General features: G+C 36.7%; 1 long non-coding RNA gene and 1 pseudogene across 1 annotated transcript in view; both read left to right on the top strand.

The window, feature by feature from the left end:
- Positions 1–264: 264 nt before the first annotated feature.
- Positions 265–433, top strand: LOC126938204 (uncharacterized; annotated as a pseudogene).
- Positions 434–9,639: 9,206 nt separating this feature from the next.
- LOC126937171 (uncharacterized) overlaps positions 9,640–23,637 on the top strand; it is an 84,302-nt gene continuing 70,304 nt past the window's right edge. The window contains exons 1-2 of the long non-coding RNA XR_007719671.1: positions 9,640–9,835; positions 13,523–13,621. This is a non-coding gene — a long non-coding RNA (uncharacterized LOC126937171). The remainder of the gene's footprint in view (positions 9,836–13,522; positions 13,622–23,637) is intronic.

Here is a 23,637-nt window from a genome sequence, read left to right as displayed (position 1 = left end):
GAATTTAGAACACCTGAGTCCTTATTGGGTTAAAGTTTCTTTACCCTGGCTTTTCAATGAAGGAAAAATATATACTGAATATCTAGTCATATGCCAAAGCATGTTCCCTATGTTTTTCCATTTAATCTTACAAAAAGAAAGACACTGACAATAATAACAGTGTCCTAATTTCATAAATGAAGAAACTGAGACTGAGTATAAATATAATTTAAATTAGAGATTCTTAGGAATCTTCGCAGCTCATTATAATAGATTTACTTCGCTATTGCTTCTCGGCCTTTTGGCTAAGATCAAGTGTAGAATCTGTTCTTATCAGATTTACTTCCCTATGAAAATATTTAAGAGGCACTGTGGTACAACTCACATCACTAGATTTTAGAATATTAGACTTAAGTCTCTTACCATGACCTTGAGAAAAAAATATGAACCCCTCTGAATCTTACTTTCCTCCCCTCTGTAGAGGTGCAAAATTTGAATACAGAAATGGGAGACAGTACTTACTAATTCTGTGTCTTAGGTCAGCTTTCTCCAAAGTAGTGTCTGAGATGATAAATCATGCACATGGTATTTATTAAGAACATGCCGTCAGGAAAGATCAATAAGGTAAAAGCGGGAGGGATGTGAGAAAACCAAGCAAGGACATGATTTTGGATGAACCCTCACTATCAGCCTGATGCTGAGGAAATTCCAGAGCATGTTGTTCCTCAGAGTATGTCCTAACTCAAGGCAAGGTTGTGTAATAATCAAAGTGGGGGTATTTAGCATTATCCCAAATATTTATAATTTTTTGTTATAAGAAGATTCAAAATTCCCTCCTCTAGCTATTTGGAGATATACAATACAACACTGTTAACCATAGTCACCCTACTGGGCAATAGAAGACCAGAACTTATTCCTCTTATCTAACCATAACTTTGTATTCATTAACTAATATCTCCCCATCTCACTCTCCTCTTCACTCTCCAGCCTCTGGTGACCACAGGTCTACTTTCTATTTCTGTAAGATCAATGTTTTAGATTCCAGATGTGTGTGAGATCATGTGGTTTTTGTCTTTTTGTGCCTCACTTATTTCACCTACCATAATGTCCTCCAAGTTCACTCATGCTGCCATAAATGACAGGATTTCATTCCTTTCAACATCTGAATAGTATTCCATTGTGTATGTACACACATTTTCTTTATACATTTTATAATTCATCTGTTGATGGATACAGAGGCTGATTCTGTATCTTTATACATTTTATACATTCATCTGTTGATGGATACTTAGGTTTATTCCATATCTTGGATATTGCTACAATAAAGATGGGAGTGCAGATGTCTCTTCAACTTACTTATTTCATTTCCTTTGGATGTGTAATATCCAGTTGTGCAATTGTTGGATCATATGGTAACAGTTTTTAATTTTGTGGAAACTTTTCATACTGTTTTCCATAATGATGCTACAAAATGTACACCCCCACCAACAGGGCATGAGTTTCTCTTTTTTAGCCAGGCATGGTGGTATGTGCCTGTAGTCTCAGCTACTCAGGAGGCTAATGCAGGAGGATCCCCTTGAGCCGAAGAGTTCTAGGTTGCAGTGAGCCATGATCAGGCCACTGTACTCCAGCCTGGGCAACAGAGCAAGATTCTGTCTCTAAAAGTAAAAATAATAATAATTATTATATATATATATTTCTTAAAGTTGCCCTTTCTCTACATCTGCACCAGCATTTGTGGATTGTTTTGTTTTGTTTTGTTTTAATAACAGTCATTCTCGAAATGGGATGAAGTGGTATCTCGTTGTGGTTTTGGTTTGCATTTCCTTGATGATTAGTGATATTACACATGTTTTCACATACCTGTTAGCCATTTGTATGTTTTCTTTTCATAAATGTCTATTCAAGTATTTTCTCCATTTTTAGATTTGGTTATTTATTTGTCTGCTATTGAGTTTTTTGAGTTTCTTATATATTCTGGATATTAGTCCTTTGTCAGATAGATAGTGGGCAAATTTTTCTATCATTATTTAAGTTGTCTCTTCAGTCTGCTGATTGTTTCCTCTGCTATGTAGAAGCTTTTTAGCTTGATGTAATTCCATTTGTCTATTTTTGCTTTTGTTTGCTTGTGCTTTCGAGTTCTTATTCAAAAAAAATTTTGCTGAAACCAATGTCATGAAATGTTTCCCCTCTGTTTTCTTCTGGTATTTTTTTATCACTGTGGGTCTTCCATTTAAGTCTTTAACCCATTTTGAGTTGATTTTTGTATTTGGTGAGAGATAGGGGTCTAGTTTTCACTTTTCTGCATATGAAGAAAACTGGATATCCAGTTTTGCCAGCAGTATTTATTGAAGAGATTGTTCTTGACATCTTTGTTGAAAATCAATTTGCTGTCAGTGCATAGATTTATTTCTATGTTCTCTATTCTGCTTCACTGTTCTGTTTTTAAGGCCAGTACTGCACCATTTTGTTTACTATAGCTTTGTAGTACACTAAAAGTTAGGTAGCGTGATGTTTCCAGCTTTGTTATTTTTGCTCAAAATTGTTTCAGTGAATTGTATATTTAAAACAAGCAAACTTTATGGTATATTAATTATATCTCAGTAAAATTTTTACAAATTGCTAGTGAAATGTCTGGAATGTCTAATATAGGCAAATTAAAATCTTCTCTGGATGATCATGTCTTCGTCTCAGGTCTCATTGTGTTCTTCTAGATAAAACTTCACTGAAGATGAGCTCACAATTTTTAATTACAAAGCACACAACAAAATAATTCAACATGAGTAACAGCAAAACTACCAAATAGAAGGGTTAAGTCCCCCAGTTTTTATTCTGGTTTTATCAGTTCCTCAACATCTCTGAACCAGTTTTGTCCTCTGTATCAGTGGGGACAATAATAGTACCTAACCTATAGGGTTTATTGTAAGGATTCAATGAATAACAGTGATGTAAGCATTAAAAATGGTGCTTGAAACAGAGAAATGCATGCTGCACAAATACTAAGTATAATTAGCTGTAACAACAAAAAAGGAAAAATAAAAGCAGCTGAATTGAAAAACTGGAAACTGATATATAGACATATAAAAATAATTCACAGGTGAAACAACCACAGTCAATACACATGTCAATGGGTGTTTGACTTCACATGGGAACCAACACATGTGCCTTACGTTTTACAAGATGTGTTATTTTTATCCTATTAAATTGGCATAGATCAAACTATTATTTGTATATTACCTAGAGGTTGGCATAAATGTATACGAATGGGCTTTGCAATATACACTTTCAGAAAATGTAAATTGAAACAAACCCTTCTAATGTGTATTTATTTAGGCGAGTTTATCAAAAATTATTTTATGTTATGAAATATTTCACTATATATTTTAAGAGCCAAGGGCAAGTGAAATTAACTTATTTTAATGGAAAATTATACAGAACACATAAAGATATTTTCATAAAAAGGAGATAACACAGCATACCATAGACTGGGGTATGATATCCAAGGCTCCAAGCCGCACACAGGGACAGGTTGCTGTGAACAATATGGTTGCTCAGAAAGGCGAGTTTGAGCTTATTCCACCTTTAATTGAAGCTGTAGATCTTTGAGCATTCTGGCTTAATGCAGAAGTATAAATCTCAGCCCTCACCCTGAACATGCACAGATTCTCCTCTTCCTGACTCCACTGGAGCTTGAACTCCAATTTTTCCAGCACGAAGACCCCAAACAACAGCCCTCAACATTTTCCCCAGCCTTGACCCTGCCTTCCTAGGGCAGCTACAGCATCCACCTTTTTCTCATTATCCAGATCTCAGTTCCTTTTATCACTTTTGTTGCATGAGATTTGAAAAGTGTGTTGGTCATTTTAAAATCGGATGTTTGTTTTTTGCTATAGAATAGGAAATTGAAAAGCTCCACTGCTACACATCACTTAGAAACCCTAGATATAATAAGAGGTCCTATGAAACATACAACTGAATTCACAACCCTCTTATATCTAGGGTTGCTAAGTGTTGTGTAGCAGTGAAGCTTTTCAATTTTCCATCCTATTCTATGGCAAAGAAAAACAAACATCTGATTTCAAAATGACCAACACACTTTTCAAATCTCATTGTCTTGTAACTCTAGGATAAAAACCTAAAATTACACATAATGAAAAACTTATTTGAATGTATGAAAACACAAGAAAACAAAAGATTGTTGCATTTGGTCAGTCACTGGAATACTCCAGGTTTTTACCTCTTTTAAGGCTGTCTTTAGAGTCTTCCTTTGTGTTGTCTTAGGCCCCACATGCACATACCTGTATGACTTATCACATTGTTTGACATTGTCAGTTTATAAGTCTGTTAGCCCCAGATTTTGTCCTCTCTAGAAGCTAGAATATTTTCTCCTATAACTGTGTCCCATTGCCTAGAACTATATCTGCCACAAGTGTATATATGTTGTCTGTGCATGCTTGCTGAAAGAACTAATGACTTTCTTTTTTAAAAATTTTCCGATGGGGTGGTAGGAGAAAAGGTCGTAGATGCAACCCTTTGGATCAATTGGAATAAATGATGCATCTTTTATTTCACAAATATTAATTGAACACCTAATATAACTGTAACTGCTTTTTAGGTACTAAAAAATAAGTATACTTATTTTAATGAAATAGTTCTTTTTGTCAGAAATTTCATTTAAATGTCATATCAGTATATATATATGTATATATCTTCCTTAAAAATAATTAAAATTTAAATTCCATATTAGTATGTGTGTGTGAGTGTATATGTATATATATATATTCCTTATAAATAATTAACATGTTTTATATATGATCTGAAGACAAACATTTCAGTGTAGTAGCAGAAACATCTGCTGGAGAAACCAGCTTGGGTTAGATATTTTCTATGTGACCTTCAGCAAGTTACTTTCCTTTACCAAGTATCAGTCAGTTTTCTTTCACATGCTTTGCAGAGTAGTTATGAGCATTATAAATAACATCAATAAAATACCTGGCCCATAGTAGGTGCTCAATAAATCATAGTTGTCACTATTACATCATGAGAATAATTTTCCAATGTGAGGGTTAACTCCCTTGTTGAATCTGTTTTCCATGTTCAGGGCCTAGACATTTGTTTCTGTTAAAATAGGGCACACTGTGACTTCCTGTTACTGGTTCTAATCCCGTGAAATACATCCATGATGAATAATTATGCCAGTTAGGACAAGACAAGATTGAGCTCACACATGTTTTTAGAGATCAAGTAAACATAAAGCAAACCAACTTTATTGGCATTTCCAAATAAGAGCCAGCAGTGGAAATATAGATAATGTTGATGCCTTGAAATTCCCTAAAAAACAAAGTTATTTGATATGACAAAAAGTCTATTATATTGGCTTCTGAGAAAACCTCAGGATGTCCAGACAGGCCCTTAGGGCATCAAGGGCTAAAGCATCTCACTGCCTCCTGTCTCTAAGCAGATAGTGTCTCGCAGGGATATTTTACTGCATTACCACATTACTCTCATCTGGTGCCAAGCATGTGCTGGAAAAGCCAACAGGAAATGAAAGCTAGCTAATTTGTAAAATTTTCTCATGACTTTTATTTCTCAATGTATGCTTTTATCGATCTCACAGAGTTCTTGGGGCTGGAATGGAGAACAATGACTTCAGGCCATGTGTGGTCTGACCTTGACAGAGGCCTTTCCTTTTGGCTTTTCCTGGTCAAAATGGTTCAGACTCCCTTGAGTGAGCAGTACAGCCACAGAAGAATCTCATCTCTCTTCTGCCTATTTATTTGGAGAAAGGCATGGAAAGATGTGCTGGGGAGAATATCAGACTTGGAGTTCTACCACACATGAGTTTAGAGGTCTTGAGCAAATCATTTCATATTCCCAGGCCTTCATTTGTATTTATAAAATACAAATATCTTCATTTGTGTTTATAAAATATCAGTATCTAGTTTGTGGGATTGAAGTCAGAATTCTTTGATACAACATTTGTGAAAACCGTTTATAAGGGTTAAATTCCTGTACCCATGGTGGGTGCTTGTTTATCTGGCCATTGCTGTCACTAAGGAGATGAAACACCCTTCATCTCTCAGACTAATGTCATTCCTAACACTGGCTTGTCTGCAGTGTGGGCAACAGGCTAGAAATAAGACTGGGAAAAGGACTTGTATTATGTTCTTCCCATATATTTATCCTTACCAAACATCTGTAAGTATCTCAATATACTGAGTATTGAAAGATATTGTGATTTATCCACAATTGTGAAAGGCTTCTGAAAACCCTACTGCATTACAGTAATTCACTATCTCAATCTGTGATGCTGGTATCTATTTAACTTTGCAAATCATTATAGAGGCACAGCACCTATATTAGGCAACGTTCTCCACAGGAAAAGAACTTCAGTCTTTGCTCTCAAGGCTTTCAAATGATTGGAAGACATCCCCTCTAAACACACACACACACACACACACACACACACACACACACACATCATGGAGGATAATCTGCACCACTGAAAGTCTACTGATTTAAACACTAATCACATCTAAAAAATACCTACACAGCAACATCTAGACTGGTGTTGGACCAAAAAAATGGTTACTATCCTTAGCCAAATTGACATGTAAAATTAACCATCACAGCACCAAACACTGTAGAGTATTTCCAAGTGGAAAGAACTGGGTAGTGGTTTGTAAACAAGAAGGCATTGGGTGCACATAATCATGGTCTCCAATATCTAAATGGCAGTTATGGAGCAGGGCTTACTTTTAGAGGTTGCTGAAGGCCCAAGAAAGACTAAGAAATGCAGCTCCAGAGAGGGCAAGGGCAAAATAAGAAAGAACGTGCTGTTAGCTGATAGAAGGTTCAAACTCATGTGTGAAATTCTAGCTGTATTATTTCAATGAAGGCTTCAAAATATAGCTGGGTTTTCGTGCCCAGTGAATGCTGCCCAGGAATGGTACACTGCACAGATGGGATGGCTCAAGGTAGTACCTAAGTTCCTTCTAAAGAATGGGATTCTAAGATGTCGAATAGATATCATGAATCACCTAGAGCAATTTTCAAATCCCACTTCCTTACTATGTAATGTGCTTTTCTCTTAATGAGGCCGCAGAATACCATCTTTCAAGAAGCAAGTATAAACATGCTTTTTCCTGTTGGAGACTTTTGTTTTCAAAGGTGCTGATTCCTATCTAAGACTCATTTTGTACTGATTGTTTTCTCATTATCATGTCAAAGCAAGACTGTAGAAAGTAAAAATTGGCATTATATTCTTGAATTAGTACACTCTTTCTTTGGTATAGTGAGCTTTTACTGGATAAGCTTGAAAACTGGAATTCAAATTGTTTTAATCACCCTTCAAATTATTGCATTCAACTCTGCTAGAAAGAAAGAAATAAGATTATTTATTCACATAGCTCAAGTTTCTCTAAATTTGATGACATGGTCCTGCTCTGTCCTTGACTCATTCTCTGATCTTAGGTAAGTTAATTTCTTCATATCTCAGTTCCCCATCGGTAAAATGAATATATTAGTTCTACGGAATCACTCATTTTTTAGGTTATTTCTGACTCTTTTCTTTCAGTGACACTGACTTAAGTTATCTTTATAAACCTTATAGAACTCTATGAAAGCATAGCATATGAAACTACTGATGCATCCTTATATTACATGAGATTTATCAATATTTTCTGCTTGTAAACAAAATCTGTTAGAATAATAAAGCTTCTCATTCAAGTGTTGATCAATGCTAAATCCTGGCATCATAAAGAAATGTTGTTATTTTTCTATTATAAAAAGCACATTCAACAAAATCTGACATTTTTTTCAATTACAAGGTATTTAGAGGTACAATTGTGTTCACTGGATACTGATCTGATTGGAAAAATAATTCCCAAATACTCCTATTCAACGACTTTAAATGTGTTCACTCTGTTATCCCATGCTGTTCGTTCGCTTTCTTTTCTTTCTTTCTTTCTTTTTCTTTCTTTCTTTCTTTCTTTCTTTCTTTCTTTCTTTCTTTCTTTCTTTCTTTCTTTCTTTCTTTCTTTCTTTCTTTCTTTCTTTCTTTTCTTTCTTTCTTTATTTTTACCATGTATGTCCCTTTGTGAGGTTCATGTATTCCTATTATTTTCTAGGTTTGAAATTCTTATTTCCAGGGTAGAATTACAAAGAAGGGAGCAATTGAAAACATCTGCTCTGCTTTCAAACACTGACAGGCACCTCCATCACACTCCTTTCTGCTGCTGGACAATTAGGTACAGCTAGAGGCAGAATTGTTTTTACCTTTGACTGGGGTTCTCTTCTTGGCAGTGAATTAATGAAGTGCACTGAATAAAAAGCTGTTTCTCGCCCACTGAATGGATGTACCTGTCACTCGCTCTGATAAGGAACACCTATCCCACGCAAGACAGAAGTGGCAGAAATCTTAATTAGTTGACTATTCTAGTGATTGTGTTTGTTTTCCTAAAGCTCGGGCTGTTTGAGACAGTGTAAATAATGGATTTTGTCTATGTTGCTATAGGGTGAGGAGAGGAGGGGAAGAAAAGAACTGTTCCTACCACGAGTTTCTGAAGTGGATGAAGGCTGGAGATGCAGAGGAAATTATCTGCATCACTGCATTAGATTCAGTCTCGATAGCAGCACCAAAGAAGTTACTGAGAGTTGTATTATTAATAACACCTATCATTTGCTGAGCACTTACATATAGAAGGTGGGATGGAAAGCAATTCAGACAGACTCGATCCTCATGAAGTCTTTCTGAATTTGGTATTATTTTTCCTTATTTTTTTCAGATGAAGAAACAGGCTGCAAGGCTAGAGCTATAATGTTAAAAAGGTGAAGACTTAGGATCCAAACTCAATTGCAGGTGATACCAAAATCTATGCTCCTAATTGCTACATGATAGACAGACTTTAGAAGCAAACACATTCCTAGGCTGAAAAGCAAATCTACAGCTAATGTGTCCTGAACTTCGGCCAAAATACTTCATCTCTCTCAAGGTCAACTTTCTCGCACGTAAATTATAGATAATAATAATTACCACATAGAGTGGTTATTGGAATTGAATTCATAACACATTGAAATGCTGGTTTAAGTGCCTGATGTACAATAGGTTCTCAGAAAATGGGTGCCAGTTCTCCTTTTCGGAGATACTCAAAGGGGACAGCTACTTGGTAGGTATTTTATTTGGCATTACTAGCCCTTGTGGGAGAGAGGTGGATAAGAAGCCTTTCTAATGTCTCCCAGTCCAGAGCATTCATGATGCCATCAATCATTTGCTCAGGATAACACAAACTTGCTCTGTCTGCCTCCTAGCTCAGGGATCTTACTTCACTCTCAAAGGTATAAGAAACAGAGAAGGTATAAGTTGTTGTTCAAACTTTTCTAATAAGATCATGAAACCTCAAATCTGAAAGCTTTACATTGTCAAATGTAAAGTCCCTTCAGTGTCCACTTATAAGAACAAAAAAGAAACCCTTACTCTGAAAAATTAATGCACTGTTTGAATTTTTCCTTGGGAAAGGAGAGACATAGACGTGGTAAAGGGGTAGAGGAGATGTTAGGGCACAGGCGATTCTGGTCTGGTCCTGCAGCCTCTCCTTTTGTGACTACACCTGTTACAGGGGAAGAGACCGGAGTTACTCCGAGTGACCAGCGGACGTATCCGTCTAGGTCTGCAGCAACTTCAATTCTTGCCACCTAAAAAGGAAGAATTCGACTGAGGGGCATAAAGCAGAAAAAGACACTGAAGCAAGTTCCAGAGCAGGAATGAAAGTTTATTTTAAAATGCCTTAGAACGGGAAAGAAAGGCAGGTGTGCATGGAAAAGACCCACGCAGGCACATGAAGGTTAAAGAGAGAAGGTCAAGTGCCCCGTTTAACCGTAATCTTGGGACTTTCCCAAGGGAAGCTCGCCTCTTTCCCATGATTCTTCCCTTAGGGTGGGCTGCCCGCATGCACAGAGCCCTCCTTAGCCTTGGAAGTGAGCATGAGCCGTGTGTTTAAGGAGTTATAGGCACGCCCCTCTGAGGCTTTTTTCTTTTATCCGGTGGAGTGTCCCCGGAAGATCATACTTCGTCATTTTCCTCTTAATATGCATGCCCAGGAAGTTTCTTCGCCCTGGGCTCTGCATTTATTTACCATCTTGATGTTAACGGGTGTGGACTATCAAGAAATGGCCTCTCCCTGACGCTGCTAAATCATCACTCTCAGAGAGGCAATGTGACAATTGCCAAACCAGCACCTGACATTTCTAGTGGGTGGGGAAAGAGCCCTCTTCTCTCTGGCTCAGGCTTAACTACCTACCTGTAACACATCCTAGATGCCTATCTGGACTTAGCGTTTTCCTCTTTTAAATTATCAAATTAACATAATACTAGAGGATCACTGGAACCTTTCCAATCCAGTGGGTTTTGTTCTCCCATCTACCTCTCTTTCTGCCCCTGTCCTTGGATCTCCTGTACTTCTTATGATACTGTGATGACTTAATTTTATGTGTCAACTTGATTGGGCCGTGCAATACCCAGATATTTAGTCACACAATATTCTGGGTGTTTCCCTAAGAGTGCTTTTAGATGAGGTTAACATTTAAATTGTTAAACTGAGTAAAGCAGACTGCCCTTCCTAATGTTAGTGGGCCTCACCAAATCAGTTGAAGGTCTGAGTAGAACAGAAAGGCTGACTCTCCCCCAAGTGAGAGAGGATTCTTCCTGCTTAATGGCTTTCAAACTGGGACATCAGCATTTTTCCTCCCTTTAGACCTAAACTGGGGTTCAAGTCTGCAGGCCTTAAACTGGGACATCAGCATTTTTCCTCCCTTTAGACCTAAACTGGGGTTCAAGTCTGCAGGCCTTAAACTGGGACATCAGCATTTTCCCTCCCTTTAGACCTAAACTGGGGTTCACATCTGCTGGCCTTAAACTGGGACATCAGCATCTTTCCTCCCTTTAGACCTAAACTGGGGCTCAAGTCTGCTGGTATTAGTGCTGAAACTCAACGATCAACCTGGGTCTGCAGGTCGTGAACCCACCCTGCAGATTTGCAAATCATGACACTTGCTGGCCTCCAAAATTACAGATGTCAATTTCTTATGGTAAATCTCTTCAAGTAAAAGCTCCCCCCCACCACCACACACACACAGCTTATCTGTCCTAAAGAATCTTCACTCTGAAGCCTAATAAATTCAATTTAAAACAATAGTACAGTAGAAATGACTGACAAGTCATAATAAGTAACGTTAGCAGTATATAGGTAAACATTTGCAAACATTCTTTATACTCACCTGTTCTTTGATATTTCTACTTCCAACTAATCCCACTGAGCAGATTAATACAATCCTACTTTCCAGATTAAAAAAGATAAAAAGGAAGTTGAGTGATGCTTGGCCATATAGCAGAGATAGATTTCAAATTGCAATTGTCCTCAATACACAGGGACATACCTTTCTATTGCATCACAACAAATTTCGAACTGTTATTTGTGCTTAACAGAGACCTTTGAAAACTCACTTCAAAGCAACGAATAACCTAGCTGAGTCAGGTTAAGTAGCCTGACAGAGGAGAAAGATGCCTGTGGTCTATAGTTGCTTTGCAGTGAAGATCTGTCCTTGGTACAGAACCTATTCATAGGTGCAAAAATTGTAATCCTGATTATCCTGCTCAGTGGATATCAGAGTGGTAGAGCAGCAGTTGAAAATACAGCAGAGTGAAATGCTTACCTCATCTTAGGCTCTGATGTCAGAATTTCTTTTCAGGATAAAATTATTTTTTAAAGTAGAAAGTACCTTAATAAGCCCCTTGGGATGACTCAGTGAAGAGAAAAGGTCCAAAGACAATGATTTCTGTGCAACAATAAATGATCTCTCGCTAGACTCCATTAAATCAGGATGAATTTTTGTTTCCATTCTGGAAATAAGAGCTGGAGCTCAGCTTATGGGGAAGAGATTAGAGACAAGAGGCAAGAAGATCAAAATAAGTTGAGATGACGAGGTAGAAGGGACAGTGAAAACATTTTAGTGTCTGGACAACTGAAAATATTTTCAGCATACTGCAGACTAAGACCTGAGTAGTGAGTTTTTGGGGATAAAAAGTTAAGATGTGGAACAAAAGGGCACACATAGATGCTGAAGTTAGGAGACAAAGATGATTTTGAGAGCCAAAAAATTCCTAGCAACTAACAAAAATCTTGAAATCAGCTTTGGATCTTAATATAAATCTGAAGAATGAAATAAATATTGAAATCTCAAGATTCGGAGAAGCCCTGCCTATTATCTGGGTTACAGTTCTACACAGGTGGGTAGAAAGATTCCAAGCTGAATTTGTCTCTTCTACTCTCCCTCTGCATTTTTTATACTATAGGAAAATCAGGAAAGTAGCCTGTTAGCTAGATGGCAGCTTCCATGTAACAATATCTACATGTTATTGATTAAAAGGGATTAAACCCTTCCCACTGTGCCTAGCGTTGTGAGATTTCATCCTTGAGAGCATCTAGCAGTGGGAATGATTTAAGATGACAGCAGAGCTTACTGTTCTATCCTTCAAATCTTTCCCACGTCCATCCTGACCACTGTAACAGTGTGTCTGGTATATTACATTCCACTGTGGTTGAAAGATGCATCCGGGGTCTGTAGCGTATCCCCCTTCCTCATGTTTCCATTACTCAGGGAACATTTTCGAAAGATGAGATCTGCTCAATTTTGGAATAGTTTCCAGAGGGATGTGGCAGAGTGCCGCATCATTTTATTTACTTAAAATTAGACCAGAGCAAGGAATCCCAGTGTCCCACTGTGAGCAGTTTTGTACCGGTGGGAGGATAGGCAGAGAATCATGCCCATTTGCTGCCGGAATACAAGAGGGGCTCTTTATCATTACTTCATATGACTCCCCAATTCTGATAATTGCCATTCCAAATATTGATCTTCTTATGGAGAACACAAATTATATTTTTTCTAAGTTTCTTCCTTTTTTCTCCTACTTTTCACCTAGCATTATCATTCTGTCTTCACTAATATCAGTTCTAGTAGAATTGGAGAGCACTTAATGGAAAAACAATAACTTTACAAACAAATGCCCTGTTCCCCAAGTTCTAAGAAGCCAACTACAAATTGTATTTGTTAAAGATTTAAAATGTACCCTCATTGCAAATGGATATATTAGTCAACTCGGGCTGTTATAAAAAAGTGCTATAGACTAGGAGGTTTAAACCATCGAAAATTTACTTTCTTACAGTTCTAGAGGCTGGAAGTCTAAGATCAGAGTGCCAGCATGGTCAGGTTTAGGCAAGAACTCTCTTCCGCTGACTAGGTCTTCACATAGCAGAGGGAGAAAGATCTGTTCCTCTTCTTAGAGACTACCTTCTTGTTGGATTAGGGTTTCACCCTATGGCCTCATGTATCCTTAATTACGTCCTAAAGACCCTATCCCCAGATACAGTCACACTGAAAATTAGGGCTTCAACATTTGATAGGGTGGGAGGGGCTGAGGAGGGCACACGATTCCGCCTATAGCACTGAGATTTCCAATGTCTAAAACATTCAATTTCTCAATCCTCAGAGACAGATCTCAAAAAAGAATTCAAAATTGGCTTAGATTTCCCAAGGATTTCCGTATCTATACGCTAGAAGAGAATTTAGACTTATGCGTCTGAGAAGGGTAGGTTCAGTGATCTGATTTGTTCTTTTCATGTGCCCATTTATGGATTGGAAACAATTCAACCTTTGGAGAGAACAGATTGAGTTCTAATCCTGGTTATATTACTAATTTGATTTATGACCTCAGCTTTTTCCATCTGTAAAATGAATCCTTCTCTTTAGATTCCTTCCCACTCTGATAGTTCAGAAATCTGAGAACTATGGATTGGCATTAGTATTCATTTGGACATAGACACTCTGATTATCAAAATTCAAATAATGCTCCAATCCCCAAGGGTCTATATTTTTATTGGCCTCATAACCAAGACACTGGAACTGAGAGGACCTAAGTAGCATGTTGGAATCAGACTTTCAGGGCAGAGGTGGAAGATAGACAATACACCACAGTTTAGAAGTGACATTGGGGGCCAACAGGTAGAAAGATTCATGGGCCAAAAGGGGAAGTTCCTGGAGTGCTCTTCCTGCCTGCTGGTTTACATCTTGTGGGATCACTGGGATAGAGGAGAAAACAGAGTGATTTATGGTCTAGAAGTTTGGTAAATGATAGAATAATAATACTTAACCCTTAACTAACAGGTATTTTCTAAATGCTAGATATTTTATAAGTACTTTACTTTTATTATATTTAATATTAAATTCTGACCATAGAGCTTGAAGTAAGTACCATTTTTATCCTTACATCTCGAAAAATGAAAATAGCACTTTTAAAAAATTAAACAAGTTGTCCAAAATCACATACCCGAGAGGAGCAGAACTCAGATTCAGTTGACCTTTGATCTCCCAATTCCTATTACATTCTGCCATACCAAGAAAACTGAGTCTCAGTTATGCGGCCCATGTTTTCTCCACTATGCAGTGTTCCAAGATAGTGGCAATTAATTTGACTTTTTACCTCCAGCATTTATACCTTGTAAAAATTTCCTGAATGTAGAAAAACACAGAGTGATAGCAAACTCCAAATGAGGATTCTCAAATTCAATCAGAATAGGGGCATCTTCATGGAAGAAAAAAAAGTGGAGAATGAGACCCAAAGACTAAGCATGAGTTATAAAAGTGTCCATGGGAGAAACACAGTGAAAGAAGAGAAGGATGAAATATTCCAGGCCTCAAGAAGGTGCTTATACCGAAAGCTATCAGTCTCCCCCTCTCAGTTACTCCAAGACCCCAATTGGCTATAGTTGCTAAATGTGTGTAATGTACACTATTTGGGTAATGGTTACACTAAAAATCTAGACTTCACCACTGTGTAATATATCCTTGTAGCAAAACTGCACCTGTGCCACTTAAATTTATATAAATAAATAGATAAATAAATATGGTATATTTTGAATACCATAACACTTGTCTGTATCATAGCCTGCTCATCATATTCTAATCGCATGTTTATTCATCTGTATTTGCTAACAGTGAATTCCTTGAAAACATGGTCCTTGTATTTCTTATCTTTCTGTCCCTTGTACCAAGTATAAAATAAATGTCCAATGCTTATTGAATGTTCAATAACATTCAATAAGTGTTGAATCACTACACAAACTGAAGACTCCTGACTTCACCCCTGACTAGCTATTTGTCTTGGATTTACTATTTAATCTTGTCCAATCAATGTTTCCCCGCCACTGCATAAGTACCATGTAACTCTGCTAGGCATTAGAGGAGTGATGAGGCAAAATGCATTGCTTCCAGAGTATCAGCATGTACTGGGGATGGCAGACAAGTATGCAAGTAACTGAGTTCCAGTGTGTCCATATGTAAAAATGAAGATGAGAAAACTTCTTCTCGCTACCTCGCAGGATGATAGGGGTGTCTAATAAAATGGTGAGTGCAAAAATCCATAGAAGTAATAAAGTATCATTTATATCCAACTTAATAGTTATGATTTTTGTGGAAGTTTGTCTTAGTAGTACAACTTTTCTGGATTTGGGATCATTGAATAACATATAGAAACCTTGCTGTGGATGCTTATAGAGGAGGCTTAGGCTGAAATTTGAGCAACTATGAATATATTTTTATGCTATTGCCTTTGGTACTTAAGACCTTATGTTTATGTGGCTTCAAGAATGGTATACCTATTCTCTAGTTTTACAACTTTAATAATTCAGTACTTGGAAAGATTAGGGATTGAGGTTTCGTTCTCTTACAGTATCATAGTATGCAAACTTTCATGTAAAAATAAGGTGGCATAAATCAATATGCAGGTATATGTACATTTGTTCAAAAAGAAATACAGGAAGGTAAACCAGACACTAACAAGATGGATTGCCTGCACAGAGTGGGTAGGAAAGAATAAGGCCATGGAAATTGATTGGAAGGAATAAAGGATGAGTGGCACCTCCTTGAGCATATGTCTCTGTAAAGCTTTGACTTTTGAAAGAATGATAGTATATCACACACCAAATAAATAAATAAATACCAACCAATCAAACAGACAAAATCAACTGAGAATTGGGAAGGAGGCAAATTTTAAGTAGAATACAAACATTAACAAATGAACTAACTCTACAAAAAGTAAATGAAATCATTTTACTGAAGGGAGTGGGAAAGTTAAGGACTAACCTAAGTAATACTGGAAAACAGGATTTTGACTACAAATTGCAAAGCTAATGACAAAAATAAGCGTACACAGTATTTTACTCTGGTTAATAAGTTCGTTTTCCATAAGGTTAGTAATCCTGAAATGACTTTAAATACATTCTAAGATAGCAAATAAATAAATTTGCTATCAAATTATGGATAATGAGAGCCAGTTTTCTCATTTTTCAAGAAAGGAGTCATAATTAAAGGTTGAAAGCTAGAATGAACTGTGTAATGTTGGATTTGAATCAGAGGTATTATGATAAATTAATATATATATGTATGTGTATATATATTTATATACACACATTCATATGTACACACACATAAATCACATTTGTGTATATATACAGTTAAATTGATGTAGATATAGATGTGTGTGTGTGTGTGCATACTTACATTTTTTCATTTTTATCTGCTGAGAGGGCCTAGAAGTAATAATACTATAATACTGCAACTATAATGGGCACACCTAGAGTTTCAAAATAGTTTCTAAATACAATTTTAAAAATAAATAAAAAGTAAAAATGAATTCATTTAAGTACTGGATTATTTCAGTGCTAGTACACGGAAATGCAAGATGAGCCTGGGAAAACTTACGGTGCCAAGAAGTAAAGGAATACTCCAAAAATGATGGGGCATGTAAAAAGAATGTACCAGTTAACCTGAAGAAGATTTCACTGGTAAATTTTATGACACCATAAGCAACAAAATAAATACTAATAGTAATGAATTGTAACCCATAAAACAAAGAAAATAGTCTTTGTTGTTTTACATTGATATAAATATATAAGTAAATGAGGGAAAGTGAAAGCTATTTCCTCAGCAGAATTCCAACTTATATATGAAGAAAGATAAGTGGACTGCATCACTTGGCAAATACTACAGAAATAGTTTTTGCAGACAAGATTTATTAATGAAAACTAAAATTAGTGGGTAAATGTATGATGAGAGACAAGATTTTTGCATGCAGACATATTTATAGAAAGTACCTCCCCGTAAGGTACTTATTAAATACATGGGAGAAGGTAGTAACTTTACATTGGTAAACCAGGCAGAAACCACTTCAATCAATAATGAACTTTAATATGGCCAGCCATGAAATACATGGACATTCTTTACCTTCTAATATGATGCACTAAGAAGAACACAGCATAATTTTATGATATTCTTGCCAAAAAATGCATTATCTAAATTTAAATATGAGGGAAGAGCAGATGGTAGACATTCTACCGAATAATGGAGCTGTATTCTTCCAAGTGTCATAATTATACACCAAAAGTTTATAAAATAAAAATTTGAAAAGTCTGAAGACCTGTCCCAGTTTGGAGAAAACTAAGGAAAAAGGGCACTGAAAAGTAACCTGTAATCTGGAATTAAATCCTGGGTCTGACAAAGGACGCCAGTGGGACAACAGGCAAACGTCACATCAGGTTTGCAGGTTAGTTACTAGAACTGCAACCATGTCCATTTCATAGTTTGATAATTATACCAAGGTTATAAAACATCCAGAAATGCTTGGTGAAAGATAAACAGAAGCATTGTGTACTATTTTTTCTATTTTTTTTTGTAAATTTAATGTTTTCTCAAATTAAAAAGTAAAAATAAAACAAAAGCTTTATTCCTGCAATTAGGTCTGTGATGTTAGAAACAAGGTGATCACAACATGAGATCTGTTGCCAGAATCTGGAGTATCTTGATGTACTGTATAATTCGGTGGGATTTTCTGTCTGACTTCTTCAGAATCCCAGTGTCAAAAATTTTATATTCAGAATCTTTGGGTAATAAAAATGGCAGAACACCAACCCACACTGTGCCAGGTGCTATGTTAGGCACTATATTTACATCTCTGTGTCACACATTATTTTGCATCATGTCATTTTCCTGTCCTCTACTACATACAATTTTAATTCTGTTTTATAGAAAGAGGAGGTCCAAACCAGTCCAATCCTCCTTCTGAACACAGAGAGCAAACAGCTTAATTGGAAATTGCTGTTTTTCTTCTCCCTAAGATGGTAAAAATCATTTTCCATTTCTTCAGTTAGTGGAGAGTCACTGCCCTCCAGGAAATGAGGAACGTTTCCCTGGACTTTATTTTTCTATGTGTTATAAAATGATTACAATTTTATTTCATTTTAGGGTTGAGGTAGGGATGTCAGAGGAGAAATGCATTAGGCCAAGGGAGTAAATAATATACAAACCTATAAGATGCTTTGAAAGATTGCCAGGAACAAGGTGAATAATTGATGATGATCTGATGCATTCGGTTATTTCCTATGAAATGGCCCTCATAGCAAAATGGATTGCACACTATTTCCTTCTCTTTCACACATACACATGCATACACACACATGCACACACACACACGCACTCACACATCAGCACACACACACCAGTCTATTTCTTGAGCTCCTTTCAAAGTTAACAGACTGATCATATCATTGTTCATTTAGAGTGTCCAGAAAGTCAGAGCCATTCACCATCTCTTTTATTCTCAAGCCTTTGTCATAACGTTGGCACACACTGACTTGCATGCAATCTTATGCACCTGGTCTCCCTGCCCCAGGACGGGCTGAACTGCTGCCTCCTGTAGAACCTTCCTGCTCTGACCTGAGCATGATCTGCCCAACAAAACAAGTCTGCTCTATCATCAGTACCTACCTGTGAACAGTAGCCCACATGTCTTGACCTGTCGTAAAAGGCTTTCTGAGATCTGGCTTCTGACCTCTTTTTCACTGGATGCTACAAAAACCCTCAGTATCTTTTCTTTTTAACTTTTATCTTAAGTTCAGGGGTACAAGTGCAGATTTATTACATAGGTAATCTTGTGTTGTGGGAGTTTGTTGTTAAATTAATATTTATTTCCTGCGATTTTATTCCCTGATGTTTCTCGTCACCCTGCCTTTATTCACATAACCTCTCCGCTTGGAATAAATATCCTTTGTCCTCATCTTAACCTGCTAAAATTCTGTCTCTCATGCCCATATAAGTGTGACGTCTTTCTTGAAACCCTCTCCAATTTTTCTAAATGAGAATTTATCATTCCCCTTTGTCTTCACCTTGCAATATTTTTTTCCGGTTATTCTCTTAGTAACATGCCTCCAATTTCTTTTGCAGGCAACTGTCTCTATTCCTTGATTGAAAATATCTCAAAAATAGGGAGGGAATGTGTATTTTAGTGTCTGTCCTGCTTAGAAATGTAGAGGTGCAATTCTGAAAGATTGTAAGTGAAAGACATAAGAGGAAAGGTTGCGATAGAGAGAGAGAGACAGAGATATATGATACATAGTTTAGTAAGATACAAAATCTATGGAACATAGCATACCACTATGATTCCGGAAAAATTTAAAATGCTACTCTGTGTATGTTTTTACAGCAATATCTTACAATTTTTATGTTATTAATTCTTAAAAACCTACTGGGTTTGGCTCTTCTTATTTTTCTGATGAGAAAATCGGGAGTTGGACCAGGATCATGACTTGCTCGAGTCTATCCAGGGGCAGAATGAGTACTTATAACTACACAGATTTAGGTGAAAGTCAGAACCTGGAAAAGAATGCCTTGGAAAAGGTGTAGTGGGGAATACACCATAGTGATCTTAGGCACGTCCTTTGAGTTTTCCAGGCTTTTCTTTCCTGTTTATAGATCTACAGATAGATTTTCTAAGGATACCTGCACTTAAAAGGTCTTCTTTTGAGAAGGCCTTTAATATGATGAACTACGTCCATAGTGGAGCATCCATTTAGTCAGGATAAGAGGCCCTCAAAACCCTGAATTGATAGACTCATTCTTCTTCATTTGTCTTTCGAATGTTTAGCTTTGTTCATCAAAAAGGTGCTCTGTTTTGTTAGTGGTCAACATATCATCTCTTTTAGCCAGTGTTTCTTCATGCAAGCTGTGGTCACAGGAGAGAGTCTAGTGCACTGGTTAAGAACATGAACTATGGAGCAAACGGCCTGGGTTTATACTTCAGCTTCATCCCAAACTAGCAGTACCTCACGCTCCCAATCTGCAAAATGACAACAGCAATAGTATTTTTAAAGTAACGGCAAAAACCACTATTACTTTTACATCACCCTAATACTTATCTCATGGGACTGCTTGAGCATTCATGACACCCCACATGTAAGTCTGTAAGAACAGTGCCTCTCGTAAATGGTCGCTATTTTTATTCTTATGCCAACCACTCAGGCCTATTGGGAAGATCAAATGAGAACAGTTTGTAAACTTTAAAGTATTATGCTAATGGAAAATAAAGACTTAGTAGAACTAATTTTATTATTATTATTTAAAAGTAGGAAAAATGTGCCCTCTTGTTCTAAAATCTCTCTGGGGTCATAAGCTAAGCATCGCAAAGAAATATTTATGCCATTTATAGGAGATAATTTTATTCTCTCTAAGATATTTTCAAAGTTAATTTTACAGTAGACTTTCTCCAAAATACCTTTTGTTGGAATCAGTTTGTAGACTTGTTTTTTAAAGGACTTCACTTTAAACATCCCCCCTCCCAAAGTTAGAAAAAAATAAGCAAATGTAAACAAATAACCCAAGTTACAAATTACAAAAGCCATTTTTAGTCTGCAAAGATTTTTAACTAAAAGTAGATATATACTCTCCACAGAAGGCTTCTCCCTATAAATTTATATTCAGATAATAACTTTAGGCTGTAAACTCGGGACTCAGTAAGAAAACTACCTTTTTATTTTGGAAGCACACCAGTGTTAAATAAAATGGATGGATGAGACATGCTGTTCATATCATTTGCAAAGTAACCTATAGGAGCAGAATAATATTAAACTTTTAAGGCGTAACACATATATGAACTGAATACATATGTGCAGAAAACAACTTGAGAAATGGTTTAAGGCAGTTTCCAAACTGGTTTATTGTCATCATTTGTATAAATATCATATTCTTTGGTTTTATTATAAAAAGGGACTTGTTGAGGAACAGTGGTAGGTACAAAGAGGCTGGTCAATCTAGTACATATAAAGTATTGACTTCAACCCAACACTCATGTTTTTGGACAAGTTTCCATTTACACAATTAACTATATATAAAGAGCTAGACTGATGTGTATCACTGAAATATTCAAAATATATACAGGACCAGGCGTGGTGACTCACGCCTGTAATCCCAACACTTTGGGAGGCCAAGATGAGTGGATCATTTGAGGTCAGGAATTCCAGACCAGTCTGGCCAACATGGTGAAACCCCTCTCTACTGAAAACACAAAAATTAGCTCAGCAGTAGTGGTGTGTGCCTCTAATTCTAGCCACTCCAGAGGCTGAGGCAGGAGAATCGTTTCAGCCTGGGAGGCGGAGGTTGCAGAGAGCTGAGATTGTGCCACTGCACTCCGGTCTGGGCAACAGAGTGAGACCCTGTCTCAAAAAATAAAAATAAAAAGTAAAATAAAATATATACAGAAATAAATACTGCTGAATCACTTGCTAAAGGTGAAATTTTTTCCCCTTGGGGGCAGTGGGCAGGAATGGGAGGAATGATGAATGAAAATGACTATTAAATTCTTCATGAAGTGGATGTATCTGACTCAGGCCTTAGAAAAAATATTTTTAAATGTAATGACTGCTGGAAAAGAGATGGTAAGAAGAGTTTGGAGCAAGGAAATTAGGGAGAAGGTTGCGATTTCAGGAGTTTAAGTTGCAGTGACAAAAGGATGAAGACAAGGATTGTGGCTCAGGTCATTGAGATGTCACTGGATATGGTGTGTTTAAAGACTAACAAGGGTGAAGCACTGGGAAAGGTCAGGTGAAGATCCTTGAATGTTTTTGAGCTAGTTTTGCTCTATCTGTCCTCAAGTTTGTCCATAATCACCTTCCCAAGGAAGTAACTCCACAAGAATTTTCCACAGATGACTAGTTCCATGTGATGCTATGTGAAAAGAAAAAAAAAAAAAAAAAACACTAAATTTCCATTTCAAATAAACTTGGAAAAATTGGCATAAGTCGAATTAAGCATATTTCATTTGCAAAAAAAAAAAAAAAAAAATGTTGGTAAAATGATTAAGGGAGAGGCAGAGAAAAAAACAAGGGAAGCAAGAAGGAAGGAACTTGGAGTGGGAAAGAAAGATGGATAGAGGGGCCAGTCTGGGAGCATAACTGAAATGCAGACAGGTGATTAACCAACACTGAAAAACCCTGGAAGTTTCTAAAGGAAGCAGGACTATTCTGTCTAAGAAAACTGAGGGTAGCAAATAAAGGGAAATATCCTAAATCAAAAGGTTGCTTCAGGTTGGCCCTATTAAAGATATAGACATACTATAAACCATAGGGTGAGATAGCCTAGAAAATTACTGTTAGATGAGATCTTGGAGGCTTTCTAGTATGAACTTCTTTTCTTGATCTCTCCATATATACTTGTCCACTCACTTTTTTGATGTTGTTTTTAGCAGACAAGATCCACTTAATCCATTGTGCAGTTCCTTCTTATTTGACCTCTAGGAAGCTCAGAGCTTAATTTAATGTAATACTCAATTGCAGTATCTGTTACCTATTAGGTTTCCATTATATCCATATCTTCCCTTCTTGCAAATATAGCCAGAAAAGCTGCAATGGCTCAAGGGCTATTCTAGGCTCTGTGAGGGCTACAAAAGACTTCAAAGAACTCCAACTGGCAATGGGAAATATATTTTTCCACATTGATTTATTCATTAACTCCTGAAGTTATTGAATGTCCGTCATGTGCCAAAATCTTTACCAAGAACATTAACAGATGTAAAGAATAAAAATTAAAGAAATATTCTCTGTATTCATTATCTTAATAGTGTGTTAATATGCACTTATTGAGAATAAATTTTATAAATACACGAACTATCTCAAAAATTGGTTATGGGGAGTATTCAAACAGATACGACATTTTCACTGCAGATCCTCCGAGGTGTTTGTGGTACATGTCGATTCATAAAACCCCAATCATGAAAAGACACAAATCTAAGTGTGTACGATCTATGTGGGTGTAAATGGAAACCCTTTAAAATGTTATGACTTATCCATCGTAATTTATCTGATTAGTCTTCCTGCCAGATCTTTTTAATTGAATCACATTAGATTTGGGATAATTAACCAAGGACATTTACACTATTTTGAAGGTTAATTCCAACCCCACTCATTCAGCATATGTTTGGAGTGTCCTTGTCTAATGCCAAGTCCTGGGCTAGGCAAAAGGACATGGAGATTGTTTCTGAGTTTCCTCATTGAAGGATTCTGGTTAAGAGCCCTCTGCCAATCACTACTGTAAATATATTATCTAAGTGCTCAGTGGAGAAAATTCATGTTCCAATTTTCTGATTGAGTAACCACCGTGACCAATCTCTGGGCAGAGCCATCAGGAAATAACTGCTATTTAGTCTCACATGTCTTTGTTGAGCTTTGTGCCTCCACAATAGGAGGATTGCACAAGGAAGTAAAGATAAATTGACAATACCTA

This window comes from Macaca thibetana, chromosome 15 (assembly GCF_024542745.1).
Source record: "Macaca thibetana thibetana isolate TM-01 chromosome 15, ASM2454274v1, whole genome shotgun sequence".
Taxonomy (NCBI): Eukaryota; Metazoa; Chordata; class Mammalia; order Primates; family Cercopithecidae; genus Macaca; species Macaca thibetana.
Note: the sequence above shows the minus strand (reverse complement) of the source record. Positions and strands in the feature narration are given on the sequence as shown.